We start from the raw sequence: 13,702 nt of genomic DNA, 5'->3' as shown, positions 1-13,702 counted from the left end.
TTTTGAACTAAGAGGGGAGGGGTGTTATGTCCTGGGCTGTGATTGACACAGCAGGTGCAGGAAGCTGCAGAGAGTCCCGGGCAGACCACGAGGCTGCCCGGGCCAGACAGGCTGTCTCCAGCCTATTGCACATGCGCAAGGCGGGAAAAATATGTTGCACTTATTGGTTGACGCTGCTCCCTGCAGAAGGGTATAAAAGGGATCCATGCCATTTTGTGTTGTTCTGTTGGAGATTAAATAAAGAAGCAACTGTTGTTACTCCTGCCTCACCTCAATGCCTTACCAACACAGAACAGAACACTTAGTATCTTCAGTTTTCTTTTGCACTATTCTCAATTATTACTACTTTTCATACACAACAAAACCTTGATCAAACAGCAGAACTATTTTTTCAAAGCAATTTTTTCTATTAACAGGAAGTGGCAAATAATGTTAAATATGGCAATCTGTATTTACAAAAAAAGAATTCTGGCAGAATCATAAAAAATTGCAAAGACTTACCCAAACATCCCTTTGTTTGTTTCCTTGATTCATTCTAAGATTATGGAGTCCAATTTACTCTAATTTCTTCCTTGTTGGATGAAAGAAATTAGTGGGAGGAAAGGAACTTTCATAGTTTCACAGTTTTTTTTTTCTAGAGAACTGATGTGCTAACCAGTATTAAAATGGTTACATTAACACACACTTTATCACAGGAGGCTATGTTTTAAATGCAGTGACTTACCTTGTTTTGCTCAATGACTGTGAGTCAGCCCATACTTTAGACATTAGGAAATCAATTTGATTCATGATGCTAATTAAAAGGCACAAACAGGAGTCTTTCTTAACTTTACAAGCTTGTACATATACTTTCCAGTCTTATTTCATGAAAGAAGTATGCATCTTTTAAAGGGTTAATATTGCTATGGAGCAAGATTCTGTCACAACAAGATCATTTCTTCAAAGGACTTCTGGGAAGAGAAGAGGAAGAAAGGAAAAACAAAGAAAAGAAAGATACACACAGCTTTGATTTGGGGAAACACTTTGGGGGACACTTTCAGGCTAGGGAGCCTTGGACCTCCTTCTGGCGGTCAACCCTAGCAAAATCATCAGTTCAAGCTTGAATATAATGTTCTGCTGAAAGGGTTTTTCTTCCTTCTGAATTAGTTTTGTTTGCCCTCAGTAACACCAACCAGGAGTTTCTATGGTGTGTCAAAAAAGGTAAGATTGAGTCCACAACCATGCAATTGAAACCCTGCCTCTTTTTAACATGCTTGTTGCACATAAAAAGGGACAGAATTTTGAGCACACAATTGTAGGCCCAATCTGGATATTTTTGACACACACTCACACACAGTTACCCTAGGACTAACCAAGGACCATATCTGGCAATCTTAGTACGGTATGAAGAAAGAATAGAAGCAACCGCAACAACCAGAAACAGAACAATAGATTCTGGTGGAAAAATGGCATCAAGACAAGAATTGATATAGGTTGTGGTATTCATTGCAAAGCAAAATGTTGGTAGACTTTTGGAAATATATTACGATTCTCAAGAATACAACTTGCAGGCAATGATTTTGTCCGGGAGTCGGGACACTCTACAGAAATAAAAATTGGACTTTGAAGAAGTAGGGTAAAAAGAGTACTGGTGGTTTTGAATGTTGATGTTGGAGAAGATCTGTAAGAATACCATAGATAGCCAAGGAAACAAATAAATGGATCAACAAACAAATCAATCCAAAGTTTTCACTTGAGGCACAAATGACTGAAATTATATTTTGCTCACTTAGATTTAAGCTCTCATCTAAGATGAAAGAGAAAAGAGGAAGAGAAGAAGAAGAAGAAGAAGAAGAAGAAGAAGAAGAAGAAGAAGAAGAAGAAGAAGAAGAAGAAGAAGAAGAAGAAGAAGAAGAAGAAGAAGAAGAAGAAGAAGAAGAAGAAGAAGAAGAAGAAGAAGACCAGCAGTAAGATGGATGGACTTGATTACAATAGCAACGGGCGAACTATTCAGGAAGAGCTGAAGGGTCAGGCTGTGCACATATCTCTTGAAGAAAGTCTGTTTGTGTGGTTACTAACAGAATCAATTTGATGGCACATAAACACGCACTCAGTTCTGGAAACCATACTTTTAACTCAGTATTTCAATTCTCAGTCTTTTTCTAATATACATTACATTACATTACATTACATTACATTACATTACATTACATTACATGGAATGCAAAAGGGACAGCTTTCAGTGAGGCTAGGCATAAAAAAAAGTATGCATAAGGTAACAACCCTGCTTAACTATTTTAAAATGTATATACAGTATTGGAAACCTATTGGAAACATCTTAAGCCAGGGATCTTCAAACGTGGCCCTTTTATGATTTGTGGACTTCAACTCCCAGAATTCCTCAGCCAGCGTGTTTGGCTGAGGAATTCTGGGAGTTGAAGTCCACAAGTCATAAAAGGGCCAAGTTTGAAGACCCCTGGCTTAAGCATTAGTGTCGTCTAGGTTTGTCTGGCCTTGCAGCTCCTTTAAGGTGTTGTCATCAGATGCTATACACCTGCCTACATTTCCCTGATTTTCATTTTGCCCTTCAAATCTCTGCACAGGCCTAATATTAACTGGCTCTAGTGACACTGTATGGTTATTTCAAGCACTTTATAGATCTGCCTTGCACTTGCTGGGACTGCTATGTGATTTTTACCATGACTGTTATGTATATATTAATGATGGGACAGATGTAATTTAGATATCAATACTGGAAAAAACAAGGCAGGCATTCAGAGCAGCACCTCTCTCTACCAATAACTTTGTCTGGCCCCAGTCTGAGGTGGTATTGATGGCAACAAACCTCCTTTATTGTTCATTCACTAGGCATGATGAAACCAACAATTCATGCGGAGTTGGGGAAAGTGGAATTCAAACATTTTATTTCTGCGCAGAAGGGCTACTTAGCTTACAGTAAACTTCAGCAAAAAAAAAAAAGGAAATAGGAACACTAAATCACTAAATCAAGCTTTTTATACCTTTTTTTTATTTAGAAGGACAATCTCACTCATTGGTTATTTACCACTTCTTGGGTGTGCTGGTTGCGCACGCACTCACATATTCTCCAGAATATTGTTAGCACGATCAGCATGATCTCTCAATTGCTCATTTATTGAGTTTTTAGTGTGCTAATGATGAGCTTTTGTTCACCTTCAGATCCTGCCTGGATTTATGCCCATAGCTGTAAGCCAGTGGTGGCAAACCTATGGCACACGTACCAGAGGGGGCACTCGGAGCCCTCTCTGTGGGTATGTGCGCCGTCGCCCCAGCCCTGCCTCCCCCTGCAGCCCCCTCATCACCAACAACCCTCTTGGAGGAGAGTCGCCCCCCGGGCGCGGCCTGCACAAGCAGTGCAGCCAAGGACATAGCCAGGCAGCAGGGACAAGACTCCGCCCTCGCGCCCCATAGCGTGCAGATGATGCTGCGGGGTGTGGGTGGAGGGCGTGGCTGCCATGACGCTGCAGGGCTGCCTGGGCGATCTGTTGCGGTGGGCCATGGAGGCGGTGCGTGGGCCTGCGGGTGGGCAGGGCAGGGGCGGACGGGTGGGCAGGGGCAGAGCAGGCAGGATGGGAGGCGGAGCGGGGGCAGGGGGCGGTTTTTGGGCACTTAGTCTCTAAAAGGTTCGCCATCACTGCTGTAAGCTATATGTCACCTTACTCTTAGTAACAGATCCCTTGCAACACTAAAAAATTCTTTTCAGACCACATCTTTCCATTAAACTAATGCCTCCTCTATATGCTTTCTGCCTTCTCTAGTTTCCAGCACGCATCAAATATGATTCTTATAGTTTAGCTTCCGCTGGCAAGCTTCCATTTATCTCATCTAAGTTATTGACTTACTGAATTTTTGCAGAAATCTTCTGTTTAAGCCGGAAGTGTTCAAGCTTGGCAATTTTCAGGCTTGCAGACATCAACTCCCAGAATTCCCCAGCCAGCCAGCTATTTTCCACCAGTCTTAAATTGCCAAAGTTGGATATCCCACTTTAAGCTTTTATGAAGCAACTTAAAGCATAGTTCATAATACCTAGCCTTCACTAACCAGGCTTTTACTGGACCAAGATTAAAGCACCAGGCCTTCAGTACTAGATTAACCAGGAAGTCAATAGCATAACTGATAAGCTCTCCTACCTGCAAAGCTAGTTTAACTAGCGCTACTCTCTCAGTTACATTGCTTCTAAGCCAACATGAGAGTATGTATGCATGTTTGTATGTATATTGGAAAAATGGCCTAATTTAGCAGGTGAGATTACAGAGGTTAGTCAGTCTTAAATTTCCCAACATTTGTAACAAACTTGTATGAGAAATGTGTCCAACCGCACCTGGCTGCACCTGGCTGCTGCTCAAAATATTAGTCAAAGTAGTTGGGAAACCTCAAGAAATCTGAGGCATGTTGATAAAATGGCAGAGACAGTAGGTAGGTAGACCAGACTAGGAAATCAACTCCATAAGGATGTTTAAACTCATTTTATTGAGATAGGCTATAATAACAAAATTTTGCAAGTCTGATGAGTTATATTTTCTCCGCCTTCTCATAATTACGGAGTTAGGGAGACACCTGCCTCAGGTGCTTCCTAAAGTTAGCTTGTTATTCTGGGCCTAAAGAATGCTTTAGCCCCCTGTTCTTAATGTATTTCTGTCAAGGTCACCTATCTTACTCTTGACAATGGCAATCCTCTTCTATTTTACTGCCAAGAAAACCTCATGGTCAAATCCATGACATCACTAGGAGTCAGGGGGGACCTCACTGTCTTTCCGTATCAACAGAAGGAAAGATACTGCTCATACTCTTGGCAAGAGACCCAATAAAGCAGGAGAACGTAACATTTTCCAGTATGACAACTATGCTTGGCTTTGGGGTAATATGCCAGGGGACATTCTTTAAAAAGTAGAGAAGGCCAGGACAAAGTGGGAGGGCAGAGCAGAACAAAAGGAAATACTCTGCTTGTATTAAATAATTTTATTCTTCTATCACATTAGAAGTTACAATTTGGTTGTGACTTCTGGAGGGAGTTGAAGGACGGAATTAAGATTTTTCACTGGCCAGGGGGACTCAGATTGTGCAGATCAGTTACAGAGTGATAGATCAGGATGGATCACCTTGGATTCAAAGTTTTAGCAGGCTATGGTGCTAAGTGACCTGGGGTCATTTGGGTCATAGATTTTAGCCTATTCTTCACAGGTCAATCTAAAGAATAAAAGGGAATGGATAAATATTTACCTCTACCCAAGTATCCATTGTCTTCTTCCCTGGGCTCTGGTACTATGGATTACAACAATAACATGATATCTACAAACATCTGCCTTGATAAGTCTATGAACTGGATACAGATGAGAAGCAACATGTCCCAGGAGATATATGAAACTTGGTTTGACCCCTTTTTAGTTGATCTGGGAAACTCCTCAAGAGCAACCTTCAGCGAGCAAAGGAGCTTTTCTTTAATAAGCTAATTAAATATTTCTATAGCATACTTTTTCATAGAGGTCACACTGCATATAAATGACTGCAATGTAAGCTCAGAAATGATTCACTTGGCAGAAGGATATGAGAATTCCAGATGGATGAGTGGAGGAAATTGAACTGCTGAGATCATAGAACTTTGAGAAACTCTTAGCAAGATTTCTGGAAGCAGCATCTAAGAAGGTCAATGATAAGTTGCTTATTTAAATGAAGATACTGTATATACAAATATCATTTCTAAGCTATATTTTTCTATTCCTTGTTCTACCTTTTTTCTTACATACCCCCCCCCCAATCTGCTAAGGAAGTAGACAGAAAAAAAAAACTACACCATGCAGACACATCAATAAGGAAATGAGCCAAAAAACTCATGGTGGTGACTATTGCCAATATCCCAACATGGTAGCCTTTTAAGTAATAACTCTATGAGTACTGTATCTAGAAGAATCTTGAAGAAAGAATTATATTAAGGTGGAATAATGAAAAATCAGTAGAATAATGATGTGTCCGCATTATTACTGAAATAGTGCTGTGTTAGTAGTATGTGACTAACCTAATGCGCATTGCACTTGGATACAATGTATGTAGCAAATTCTCCATTGTATGCCCGTGAGAAACTAACCTAATCTAATACAATGTGTATCATAATGTGTAGTTCTTTGTTCCTGAGAAAAGGAATGTATAAAACTGAAGTCTGAACCCGCCCTCAGGGTTCAGAATTGCTTGTTGCTATTGCTTCTGAACCTGCACAATAAATCTCTCTGCTAAACCCTCTGGAATTCGTAAGAGTCCTTTCATTTTCCATAAGAATTCAAGATTTGTGATAAGTAGAGGAGAAAGCTAAATTTTATAATCTCATCTTTCCTAACTTCATACTACTATCAAAGAGGGCAATGCCGTGATATTAACTAGCTCTGATGATATTATCTGAGTAATGAAACATTTGAAAGAAAACAACCAAGCTCAGAGAGCACCAAGGACCTCTCATTTCAACCCTGAGCTACAAATATTCTCCTTTATTGGTACTGCTATCAATTTTATAACATCAGTCAAGAATGATGCTCTAGTTTCTTCAACAATTGATAAGTTGATGTCATTATATCTTAAACTTAGATTATATTACCATGTTATCTAGCCATACCTATCAGTCTTTTAAATGTTTCTGTCTTATACAGTACATAGTTGAGAAAGCTCTATACTGAAATGGGGAAACTAAATTTTAGTGAGCATTAAAATCATGAAAAGCAAAATAGCAACGCTTTTTCTATGAGCTTTGCATTATGGAACTTAAAAGAACTTATTTTGCATGTTGCAATACATGATTGGGAACAATAGAGGGAGCATAACAAGCAATTAGAAATTTTTAAAAACATGTTAGAGTAACAAAAGAGCCACGGCATTTTAATTTCAAAGAAAATAGCAATAATTAATTACACAGCTACTAGCTTCTTCATCCAAAAGTTATCAATCTCAGAAAGCCAGAAAGATTTCATTCAAAGCAACAGCAAAGAAATAAAAATAATCACATATAATAATATAATGCATCTATTTGTGTGACTATTCCTTTTTTTTCCGTTCTCTCTTTTTATCATACAACTAACATCCTGTTGGCTGGGGAATTCTGGGAGTTGAAGTCCACATATCTCATATTGACTAAGGTTGAGAAACATGATCTAGAGCAGCGGTTCTCAACCTATGGGTCGCGACCCCATTTGGGGTCGATCGACCATTTTTCGGGGGTCGGCAAAGGCGGCGATCCGCCATTTTCCCCCCTCCGGGGGCGGGGCCGCGCATGCGCGCTGCACATGGGGGCGGCGGCGCACCTCCGGGGGCTGGGCCGTGCATGTGCACCGCGCATGGGGGCGGCACCGCACCTCCGCGCCACGCATGGGGCGGCACCGCGCCTCCGTGCGGCGCATGGCGGCCGTGTGGCGCGTGGGGGCCCACCCCCCATGCGCGCACCGCCGCGCATGTGCATAACGTTTGTGTGGCGGGGGTCGCCGTCACACAAACGTTGAGAACCGCTGATCTAGAGCATTATATGTTGTCAGAGAAATGGATCAGAATGTTTCTGGGAGAAAAATGGGACACTCCAGGGAACCTAAAATATTTAGTGAGGAGTATTCTACATCCTTAATAAAATATACTAAAGCTTTTGCTCCAAAATATGGGAATCCAGACTTTTACTTTTAGAGACTCATTTCGCTGAGTAATGTCCCAAATTCCTGTCATTATGGCCCCACTAAATACATGTTCTTATTCATGCATACGGAGACACCAAATAAAATTCACAGGTACTGTCTAAAGATGTTGAAAATAGAAGTGACTTCATTTATCATTACTGGAATGTTCCACCTAGTTCCAGGAATGGCATATGAGTCAAATGGTATAATTAATAAAATAGAAAATGTAGCTCTCTTTTTCTTCCTAAGAAGAGTGCAAATGTGAAGCCTACTTTTTCCTTTTCAGAGAAATGCAAATCATAGGGTTATCGTATTAGCCAGTTACATAAAATACAATGCATTTCACAGCATCATAATTATATGATGCCATCAGACTTTATGTAACGTGTTTGTTGGATAAATAAGGTGACCAACTTTTTTACAATGAAAAGGAGGACACAAATAAATTGAAGAAAAAAATATCGTAAATAAAAGAAACATTTTATTCGTTGCAACAATAATACAGAATACACTATAATATGATAAATGCATAATAAAAAACATTTGTAACAATAACATTTTATATTGTAATTATGCTTACATGCCTATTAATTGTTATTTAAATGAGTACTGTTCCATTGAATGAATATTTTTGTCAATGTATCATCTTTTAACAATATATTGGAAATATCTGAACAAGAAATATCCTTCATACTGAATTTTACGGCAAGTGCTGCAGCTAGAGTATCAACATTCAATCTCGATTTCTCACTTTTCCAAAAATCATTAGCAATTGAAAAAACCCTTTCAACTGCTGCATTAGTTCCAGGGCAGCACAACATAAATTGAACAAGAATAAATAAATTTTCACATGGAATATGTTCATTTTTGAAATGGCTGAATATTTCCACCCATCTTTTATCAATTTCAATGTGTTTATTTTCCCATTGTATTAATTTTTCAGAACTTAAAAATACATTCAGTTTTCTAATTTCTTCAAAGAGACTATTGTCGTCTATTTTAATGTCTGGCATTTCTTTAAATAAAAACTCAACACAAGATTCAATATCTGTCCAATATACTTGCGATGAAGTCAAAAAACACAATTGAAACTGTTATTTCCTATGATGTTTGTTTCAGACCATTCTTCGATATATTGAAAACATGTTCGGTAAAAATACTGCACTTCTTTGATAAATTTTTCTGTTATGCCTGGATTTGATTCCTCTAAGTCTGACAATTTTCTTTTTATAACTAAAGGAAGAAATTTTTCTTCAAATTGAGTTTTATATTGAAGGATAAAGTCATTCAAAATAAGACTAACTTCTGTAGCTGAAATGTGTTCACCTTCAATCTTTTGAATCATTTTGTGAAAAATAGATGCTTGATTATGTACAAAATACATTAATATCTCAGATATTTCATTATTGAAAAACAATTCCAGGATTTTAGGACATTTGTCTAAACTTAAAAAATATGAATGGAGAGGCTCAAATAATTGTAGAACACGCTCTATAGCAGGTGTTAGAGCAAGCCATCTAACTTTTGAATATCCTAAAAGTTTTTTGTATTGAACATTTGCTTCTTCACAAAATTGTTTTAAAGTAGCCACATGAACAGTAAAACGACTAAAATACAAATAAATTGTAGTTATTATTACTTCTACATCAATTGGCATGGCACATGACTCCGTGTTGATTGCATTTGACAAAATATGTTCATTACAACCTATTCCTAGTATTTTCTTTTGGAGTAAATCTTATAATTTTATATACACATTATTCACCCCTTTGCGTCTTTGCCCACCAAAATTTGTGTTTGTATTATCAGCTGTTAGTGCAACAACTTTGGATTTCAAATTGTTTTCATTTATTATTCTGTATAGATGGTTTGAGAAAATTTCAGCAGTTTTGCCCTCAATAGATTCTAAATTTAAAATTTTTACTTGAATGCCCTTGGTAACATTAAAATATCTTAAAATGTATTGGATACATTTTAGTTTCGTTATGATTGGATGCATTAAATAAAACCGTTACAAATGCTGCAGTTTTCAAGTCTTCTGTAAGTATTTTGTCACAGTAATTTTTAAATACTGATTTAATAATAGCCTTACATTTTGTCTTGAAAATTTAGCATCGTGAAACTTTTTCAATAATTTAGTTGTACAATCCATACTACGAAAACTTTGATTGTGAATTATGGTATGGTATGGAATGCAAATGTTTCCTCTGTTGCAGCTAACTGTTTTTCATCTTCAGAATACTTTGAAGTTTTAAAAAAACTTGTTACTTTACAACTGGAAGCAGATGCATCTGATGATTGCTTGTTTCTTGGTAGTCAAGTGTTTCGTAATAGCTGCTCTGCCCCCAACTGCAATACAAAATTCTCTGCTGCAAATATTGCAGAAAACAATGTTATCCTTCTTTGATGTGATGAATGGAAATTCCTTATTCAATTTATCGTTGAAATGGCATTTCCTCTTTTTTGATTTTTCCATCCCTAAATGGAAGTTAGTCTCCTCCAGGTATCTTTGGGACTAACTAGGAGATGGTGTAGTTGGGTAGCAGGGAGGGGGTGCAAAGTTCCTGCCAATTCACCTTCGCTGCAGACAACTTGCATGTGCAAAGTTTGCCGGCCGGGTGTTTTGGCGCGCTCAGCAGCAATTCCTATTGGCTTTCGAAAGCCAATAGGGGGAGTAGCACAGCTCATGCAAAAGTTGAAAAAAAACCATCAAAAAAGGTGCCGGAATGCCATTCTGAGCGTTCTATGAGGGGGGAAAAAAGCCCTGCAGATTAGTCTTCAAATATCGAAAAGGAGGACATGTAGGAGGACACTTTTTGAGGGAAGACAGAACTTTAAAAAGGAGGACTGTCCTCCCTAAAGGAGGACGGTTGGTCACCTTAATAAAGAGGTGTCAGTCCCATTTCTCAAGAGCCCAAAGACAGACCAGCATTTGCATACAGTTCAAAATATTCATCAGCTTTGTTTTAGCAATCTAGAACCTAGCAGCCTTTACTATAAGGATAGGTATAAATATTTTTGATAAAGGGAAAAAAGCTTAAAAGAGACCATGTTACCCAAAACAAAAACTTTCATGGACTTAAGCCACATTTGCATGATCCAGCTTCTCTAAAAATACTCGACTGCTGAAAATTGTTTTGGATTTCAGGCTAAGTTTAATTAGTTGATGTTGACAATCAGCAGTGGTGGGATTCAAATACGTGAACAACCAGTTCTCTGTGTGGATACTGCTTCTGGAAGTCCATTCTGGGCCTGGGCAACAAAAAATTAGCTATTGGTTCTGCCGAAGTGGTGCAAACCAGCTGAATCCCACCACTGCCAATCAGAATGTTAAGATATTTAATTTAGTAGCTGGAACATTAAAGTGTACAATGGGCCAGAACACACAATTGTAGTTGATTGCTTGCTATGGGTATAAAGGGGGAGTTTTCCACCTTTTTCCTTCTGTATGCTCTGTATGCCGTTAGATTTACCTCATGATGTTCCTGTGTTCCTGACTATCTTGTCTGCTGTAAATATAAATGTAAAATAGATTTATTTATATAAAACTATAAGTTTGTGTCAGTGTCTCTGACTTCTTGTGGACACTTGCTGCACAATTCGCTGACACAGAATTATCCTGGTTCTTGTTCGAACATGCAAATTATGTGTTTGGTTTTGAAAGTGTTTGGCTTATAATATCAGGAACTACCGCTATTAGATGAGGGCATAGCCATGCTTTTCCAACTAAATTGTAGATATAGGTTTGGCAGGGTTATTTGCAGGAGTTTTTTTCAAAAGTCAAAATGGTTAAGCGTATCACACAACAGAATTTTCCAACAAGAAAGAAAAAGGTTAAAATATGGCAAATGTCACATGTGTTGCTTCAAGTCAATTTTTGACTCCTGGGATCTACCTAGACGAGTCCCAACAGTTTTCTTGGCAAGCTTTTTTTGGAATGGTTTGCCATTTCCTCCATCCTAGGGCTAAAAGAGAGTGACTGGCCAACACTCAGTTAGCTTTGTACCTAAGTGGTCTCCCAACGGAAGCCTTAACCATCTACCAAATTGGCTCTCCATATCATAACAACTTTGAATTCAATGCCAATCCCTTTATAACAAAATCTTCACCCTAAGTCAGGGGTCTTCAAACCTGGCCCTTTTATGACTGAGCTAGCTGAGAATTCTGGGAGTTGAAATCCAGAAGTCACAAAAGGGCCAAGTTTGAAGACCCCTGCCCTAAGTTGTATACTATGTTCTAAAAATCAACAAGTAAAAAGATCTGCTGTGAATTCTTGAGAAAAAGTATTTTTGGATTGTATCAGTAGAAAATTATCTTCCTGTAATGTTTGAGGGTGATGTGCCACTCTCTGTTCACCAGGACACGTCTGGCAAGGCAGTGCTATATTAAATCCATAATCCCCCAAATGGTAGGACATAACCCAAACATATGTCCTGACTTGTCTTCCCCTCTTGACATTGTTTTGATCTGGCCAAATTGGTCCAGAAGAGATGAGGTGCCTATCATATTAAATGATGTAGCTTTATTACATTTCTTGCACAGGATAAACAAAATCACCCTCTAAGCCAGGGGTAGTTGGCTCTTGCTCTAAGCCTTTTAAGTAAATAGTTCGGTATCAAATGTACATTCATAAAGAATAAGTGTTAAACATTCCATGGTGTTTATAGGGCCATTGATTAGTAGGGCAATCAGAATCTTCCTCTTTAAGGTCGGGACGTTTAAACGTGCAAATTCAGAAGATGCCACGGAATGAGATTGAAAAATGGCTGCTCGATGTTGAATCACATCCTGAGAGGTCCTGAATAGGAAAGAAAAATAATAAAGGCTGTAATGAGAGGTATAACTTTGCTTGAAAAGTAGGTATTGTATTTCTGCCTCAGAAACAGAGCAAGACAAACAGATTGTCAGATGAATTTTCAAGGGATATATAAGCACCCACACCTTCCCCTAAAGATGTGCATCCTTTGGAGCACACAAGAAAGAAACTTAGAAGCTTTTACTTGTGTATAACCAATATGCCATGGATTTATGTTGGTGTTTCCCCCCCCCCCCAAGCTGCGCCACATATGCAATTTGTCACAATTCACTAACCATTTGGGGGCTAGAGTCAGTCAGCACCTACTGGTCATGTTAGTTTGGTGTTGACATACCTTTTCCTGCTACTGTCTGCTTTGACCAGTGAGATGGTCCAGGCCTTTCAGATCAAGGTCTCCCTTTTGTAACAATAGCAGTAGCACTTATATACTGCTTCATAGTGCTTTACAGTACTGTCCAAGTGGTTTACAAAGTCAGCATATTGCCCCTCAGTATCTGGCTTCTCGTTTTATCAACCTTGGAAGGAGGGAAGGCTGAGTCAACCTTGAGCTGGTGAGTATCAAACTCTTGGCACTGAGCTGAATTAGCCTGTAATACTGCATTGTAACTACTGCACTACTAAGACTCCTATGTACCAGCCAGTCTCTGAGTTGCTCCCCAGCTTAGAGACCAAATCTGCCTAAAGTGCCAAAGGCAGCAGGGACAAGAACAGTGCACTGAAACAGGAGAAAGAATGCCAGTTCTTTATGTACTATTTCCCAGTGCAACCCACACCATGCTTGCTGGCTGTTGCTTGGGCTGATTATGCACATCTTTAGGGGAAGGTGTGGGTGCTTATATATCCCTTGAAAATTCATCTGACAATCTGTTTGTCTTGCTCTGTTTCTGAGGCAGCTTAACATTCTTGGAGGCTAGTACTTAATCAGCTTTTTAAAACTTTTCAATATGGACCCATACCTAAGTGCATAGTAGACCTATCCTCAATTCCATGTTAGGGAGAGTGATTGGTGGATGTTTTCCCAATGGCTTTGATATTCAGTAGGAGGGAAGAAAGAGAAGGCTAAGGGAATCCACAAATCACAGCCATACATGTTGTAAAGAAGGACAGTATCTATGGTCAATATTGTTCCAGTGGCAGGTTTGGGATCTCTGATGAGAACAGTATATATTATGCCAATATAATTTTCTGCCAGATGAAGGACTAGTATTTTAACTGGGCTATGTGG

The 13,702-nt window shown here is 38.9% G+C and overlaps 1 protein-coding gene across 1 annotated transcript in view; it reads left to right on the top strand.

Moving 5' to 3' along the window:
• Window positions 1–13,702, top strand: part of MYPN (myopalladin) — a 97,784-nt gene that overhangs the window by 10,127 nt on the left and 73,955 nt on the right. The window lies entirely within an intron of this gene.

Source organism: Crotalus tigris, unplaced genomic scaffold (assembly GCF_016545835.1).
Source record: "Crotalus tigris isolate CLP2741 ecotype Arizona unplaced genomic scaffold, ASM1654583v1 scf7180000024304.1987388, whole genome shotgun sequence".
In the NCBI taxonomy this organism is placed as follows: Eukaryota; Metazoa; Chordata; class Lepidosauria; order Squamata; family Viperidae; genus Crotalus; species Crotalus tigris.
This window is presented reverse-complemented; position numbering and strand designations above follow the sequence as displayed.